Source organism: Nuphar pumila, chromosome 3 (assembly GCF_984573655.1).
Source record: "Nuphar pumila chromosome 3, dmNupPumi1.hap1.1, whole genome shotgun sequence".
Classification (NCBI taxonomy): Eukaryota; Viridiplantae; Streptophyta; class Magnoliopsida; order Nymphaeales; family Nymphaeaceae; genus Nuphar; species Nuphar pumila.
The window spans coordinates 6672439-6679118 of record NC_143251.1 but is presented as its reverse complement, the minus strand read 5'-3'; positions in this window follow the sequence as shown (position 1 = coordinate 6679118).

Below are 6680 nucleotides of genomic sequence, written 5' to 3'. Positions count from 1 at the left end.
ACACCTTGAATGGACTTTCTAGTGAGTATGAGAGTTTTATTACTTTTGTCTCTACCCAAGATAAGTCACCTATATTTGTGGAGATCTTTGAACTCTTGTTGAATCAAGAAAAGATGATGCAAATAATTCGTAAGCAACATCCTCAAGGAGAGTCGACCACCACAACCTTCTTCACTCAAAGAGGGCATGGAAGAAGTGGTTTTCATGGTAGAGGATATTCTAGAGGAGCTGAAAGGTTCTCGAGAAAAGTTTAAAATAATTAGGGTCAAACTAACCATCTCCAACAAAAAAAGCGACAAGTTGTTTGCCAAATTCTAGAGTAGAAATTGGGTTTTATTGAATCAAAGCCTGCCCCATCATTGTTTATTCATCATCATAATGGTTTACACATGTTTGTCTTGGTATATGTTGATGACATCATTATAATGGGAATTTTGTTTGACAATGTTAAGCACATTATCCAGGCATTTGGCTTTGAGTTTTCTATTAATGATCTAGGGCCTCTTCATTACTTTCTTGGAATAGAGGTAGTTTATGGGTCTTTAGAAATCGTGTTGTACCACAGAAAATATATTCTAAATCTGCTAATAAGGGCATGTATGATAGAGTGTAAACCAGTTGTGACTTTGTTTGCTCCAAATGTTAGATTGTCCAAACATAATGGGACATTACTGAAAAATCTTACCCAATACAGAAATATTGTTGGTGCTTTGCAATATGTGATGTTTACTAGACCAGATATAGATTTTGCGGTGAATAAGGTATGTCAATTTATGCATGAACCAAATTCTGACCATTGGATGCATGTTAAAAGAATCTTACAATATCTCAAGGATTTTTTTTTAAAGTTCACAACTATTTGCTTGTCTTTATTCTCTAATATTGATTGGGCAGGATACCTTGATGATCGAAAGTCTACAAGTGGCTATCTAACCTATTTGGGAATAAATATTTTATCGTGGAGCTCAACCAAACAACACACTGTAGCCAGGTCAAGTATTAAAGTAGAGTACAATGCAGTCCCAAGAGCAATTTATGAGCTTGTATGGCTAAAGCAGTTACTGGCAAAGATGAATGTTGTTCCATGTAAAACTCCAGTACAGTGGTGCGATAATTTGGGTGCCACATATCTTGATGCAAATCCAGTGGTCCATGTATGAACCAAACACATTAAGATTGATTATCAGTTTGTTTAGAAGATCTCTAAAGGAGAGATTGTTGTTTAGTTTATTCTGTCCTAAAACCAAGTTGTTGATATTCTCACTAAGCCTCTTTTTTGGACTTAAATTTGGGTTCTTTAGAGAGAAGTTCAATCTCACAGAGATTGGCTTGTGGGGACGTGTTAAGGAGAAGACCCAAAATACAAAAATGTTCCAAAGTCCAAGGACGTTCCATGAGCATTAGGGTCCACACTTAGAGTCCTTATATTCAGAGACCAAGAATCCGGAGGACACATCTTGTAAAAGCTCATGTACGAGGACTCTCTCAAAGAGTCCTCAAGGTTAAAGAGTCATGTATAATTCCTAAAATCATGTGCATTCTTGAGAGTCAAATCCATATGAACTCCCCCTAATGCTGGACTTGTACACAATATTATAAATAAATTGAGGCAATCTCCGCGTTCCGGACCGCCAGTCGTGGGGGCCTTCACTTCTAAGCCCATGACACTCCTCCTCTCTATTGCCTGTGTGTGTGTGTGTGTGTGTGAGAGAGAGAGAGAGAGAGAGAGAGAGAGAGAGAGAGAGAGAGAGAGAGAGAGAGAGAGAGAGAGAGAGAGAGAGAGAGCTTGTGGATGTTAAGACAACCACGTTAAGATCCTATATTTTCTGTGTGAACGTGTGGTGTGTGTTCCTGGATGTGTGGATGAACATGTTTTCAAAATTTATAAGTCTATAAAAAAAAAAGATGCATTTAATATTGTTAAAATGTGATTTTCGTTCTGCTGAAAGTATAATTTGTTCACTCATGCCTTGTTCACAACCTTGCAAAAACCCTAGATTTTCCTTGACTAATTGTCCAAGGACTACACCTAGCTTCATCCTGCAAAGGATGTGCACTCATGGCATCCTGTCAACTTGGTGATATTCACAAGTCACCCTACCAGACAAGCGGAGCCCTCGAGGGCAGAATGGCGTATGGTTTAAGATTTGGAAAATGGTCATTTACTAGTTAAGATGTGGGATCTTGAACCATTAACAAAACATTTATGATCGGATTAACCAATGCCTTTTAAAGACGGTGATGCTCGAGAACCATTGCTGCTTGTACCAGGGATGAACAGTCCAAGTTGGATCTATTATTATATTCTGACATTGCTTGATGCATAGTATGACTTTTTAGTCTTTTTAATACATGATTTGGTTCGAATCCCTCTGCCACATGGGACTTAAGAGATATCTGGTAGGGGTCTGCCTAACCCCAGCTTGCCTATAAAAAAATACGGTTGATATATCAATGGTTATGCACTTTTGACATTTTGATAAGTATAGCTTGTTTAAAATAACATTTTCAGCATAGAATATGGTGGCATGGATGGGAAAAGCTTGTTTTTGTCATGTTGGCATGAGCACATGATTGTCATTTTTCATTATTTTAATTTGAAGGAAATGATGAATGGATGCAAAGCTTATTTTTATCATTGAAAAATGGGGGCATACTTTCCAAAAATCTCAAAAGAGCAGCAGGATAACTAAACCAATACCTTGCACAAATATCTTGAGGTAAATTGTTTTTTAAACAAGTCTTTATAAAGAAAAAGATAGTAAGTAAACTTTAACTTCAAGTCTAATTACTTAGAACATCGGATCTTTAAGTAGGGTTGAAGTAAAACAAAACAAATAAATAAACCACAAAGAAAAATGTAGATTTTAACGATTTTCTCGAGGAACAAACCTGTTTTTCACTCCTAAAGTTTATTTCATCATCATGTGAAATATCGCCAAGTTCATGAACTGCAAAATTAGCATGGTAGCAGAAAAGTAAGAGATCATGAATTTGGTCAAGTTGGGAGGGCTCTGGTCTCTAGGCATAGGCTAGGAAGGAGCAGGGAATGCTTCCGGCACTCTGCACTTCCTTCAAAGAGAAGATAATTGCAAAAAAGAAAGAAAGGAAGCAATGGAAAAAGACTAATTATAGCAAACAAGTGATGAGCAGAGAAGGGCAGGTAGAAAGTGCTCTTTTGAAAACTTCAAGGCAGAATTTCCACTCTTCCCCATGAGCTCATAAATAATAAAAGTAGGAGTTGGAGTTGTTGGCTTAAATCAATCATGTCGATTTTGTCCTCTTTCAACAAACAGCACTGTTTTTTAACCTCTAACAAAGTACCCTAAGGCCAGTATTTTAAAAGACTCTTTGGACTGACCTTACACTTTATACAGGTGTAGGGTACACTGGTAGGTGCTGCTTTTCTCTCTGCCATTGCTCCCTCCCTTTCATCTTTATTGGTTACATTGCCTGCATGCATTTGAATTTTTTATGGTTGTTGCCAATTCTTACTTTTTTATTACTGCCATGCAACTGTTTCTTTTGGAATGGGACAGAGGAGACCCTGTCCTAAAGGTGGAACTTCAAAAAGCTGAGCTTATTCCTTTTTGGTGGTGATGGAATGACATAAATGCCGGTCAAGTTCGTGAAAGGCAAAATGACTCTACGCCCACGTTTGGAAGTGGTTAAAACTTAAAACTTTGGGAATATTTCATTTAAGGACTAACTTTTCTCCTGTAATTTCAAAAAACGGGAGTCACTTTTTTTTAATATCCTGATATGGGGCACTGGTTTTCTAAAAACTGCCAAACAGAGATCTGACCCTTTCCATTATCCCTTAAGTTAAATTTCTAACTTGGTTTATAACTGGGTCAGAGCTCTTGGGTCGATAAGCTCATGAACTTGGTCGAGATATCTCAAACCACAGTAACCACCCTATTGATTAAAACTACTTAAGAAGGCTATAGGGAGAACACAAAGACTGCCACCCAGTCACCAATGAGGCAATGACTTAAAATCATGATTCATGTGATCAAACAGCTCATCAGCATTTTCACTGAACCAAACTTCATAGACTTGGCCCAAGCGGCTGGTCCTTAAAGGTGCTCGGACTTGAGCCTGGGCCACTGGAAAAATTCAATTGTATCAGCTTAGTTTTCCCTAGCTTTCCTGCCTTTTCCCATGGGAAAAGGAGCCTGGACTATGAACCAAAGTCCTCTGGGTCGAAGCAGCCTCACAAGTCATTGGCAAAGCCAGAACTCAGAACTCAAGACATTGGGCTGACTTGCCAAAGTTTGATGCTGAGCCCTTAGACTATATGGGTGATTCCCACAAAGGGACTCTGTAAAATCTAACCTAGACCACTCAAGAATTGGTAATATCAAATATGTCAACAATTTCGGTTCTGGTATTAGATTGCAAAAACTAGCCAAGATGCTGGCCCAGTACTGACCTGTATCAAGTTAAGTTGTCTGAATTGGTTTCAGCTTGATTAAAACAAGGCTTGACATATAAATCACCTCTCATGGATTAGGCATAAATAAAGAGTTCAGCTATAGTTCTTCTTCCCATCAGTAAGCTTGTATAGTCAGAACCAAACAGAAAATAGAACTTGGTTTTGGACACTGGCAATCGACTTTCAGGTGGAGAGAATCAATAGCTGTGCAGGATCCCAGATACTGATGAGTACGTGCAGAGTGCTGCACCAACCATGCCTAATCCAACGATCATGATACTCAGAATCACCTGATTGTCAAGAAACAAACAGAACAAATTTAATAAATGGCCAAATAAAACAAGGGATAACTTAAGCAGATTGATTTGCACGTGTGTGTGTATGATGTTGCATGTTTTAGTGAACCTGAAAAGTTGTAGCACTCTTCTGTGCAATCTTCACGAAATAGAGTGGAGGTAAGATGACCGCCTGTCACAAACACACATTATCAGATGAGGGGTGGCTAGTCAGTGTTGGCGATCAAAAAAAAAAAGAAGGGTGGGCCTAGAAGTGTATTCCATATTATAAGATGCATATTGACAGCTTCATGATTATTACCACAAGCATACTGAGACGAGAGCCAATTAAAACCGTCACTAGAGCTGCAAGTGTAACCCAATGAGAAAACCACTATCTTGGATCATAGATGATAGAGTAGCTAGAATAATGTAAAATATACTGATTAAAACATGCAGAGTATACTAAATTACTCGTTGGTTTGATTTCATATACCAATATTGAATTTTGATTAAGTATCTGCATTATCTCACAGTCTGTTGGCATTCTTACAGAACAAAAACCAATTTTTCACTGTGTACTTGATGTATTATATGCAAGCTCCTTCTCTAGTCATTACAACTGCCGAATCTACTGCAGGAACATGAGGAATAGCCTGTGTTGTTTAGGATGGACAGCAATGAGCAGGGATTTCTATAAACTTGCTTTCAGAAGCACATCAGATGCATTAACTTGCACCAGATTCGAGTCATTCTGGATTATGTATGTTCGTGGGAATAAGCTAAACATATGACTTTCTCTGTAAACCAGAGAATTAAACATTTCATTGTGTTACCTAAGATTGATTCCACCATTATAGCAGAAATTCAGGACACAAATTGGCATTCATGTTAAATAGACTTCATAAGCCTTCGTGTGTTCCATGCACTCCAGAGGAAACACAAGGTCATTAACTTTAATTAGTTGCCCGTGGCCCAAACCTGCAGCAGGTTCTCAAGGATCTATTGCTTATGGAAGATTTATTCACTTTTCCCTTGCAAAAGGAAATAGTTTTTTCCCATATGTTTATAGACATGTAAAGTAACTATATGCTACTCATTATAAAAAGTTGAGATACATGTTTCTTTCTTCTGCATTGATTTTTTTATCAATAAACATGTTCGTTCTGCATTCATTGTTTATTAATATTACCCTTTGAACTTTGCATCTCGCTTATCTCTAGGCAGTTCTCAATGTGCAGGTCATATACTGTTCATAGAATATGCACACTACAAGTTTTTACCTTTATTACAGGCTATAATGCTTACTAATGCTCATTCCTAGATTTAATCTACATCTTTAGATAATGCAAACTTCAAGCCAACTTTTTCAGTGCTATTAAGTTGGCATTGCCAGTGCTATGATTTGAATATTCTGAAGCCAAATTGCCACATGTAGAAGTGTCTGCTGAACATACCAAAAAATGGTACAAGGAATGCAACAAAAACAGTTGAATCCTATCCGTATGAGAATGGAAAAAGGCAACTCATTTCGAGTCCCTACTGGAAGCAACTCCTCAAAACTAGGGTTACCGGAACTAATTCTTTTAAGACTCGGGGAAGCGCGCTTCCCCGAAGTGCGTTTCTGAAGCATGAAATGTGGTGCTTCCAAAACGCGCTCAAAAGCACCAATTTTTTAGGGGAAGTGCGCTTCCCACTTGCTTTCCCTTTTTTTCTATTTTTTTGTTGTTTCTTCCTCTCTTTTTAACTTTTTCGCTTCCCCCTCGCTTCTAGTTCACTTCCTAGGTCGCTTACGGTTGGTTTCTCTTCTCGCTTCCGAGACGATTTCTGGTTCGCCTCTAAGTCGTCCCGCGCTTTCCGCTTCCTAAAATTTTAGAAGTGCCTCGCTTCCTGCTTCCACTTCCCGAGTTGATTCCCACTCCCGCTTCCCCAACTGGCAACTCTGCTCAAAACTCCTTGCCAAGGGA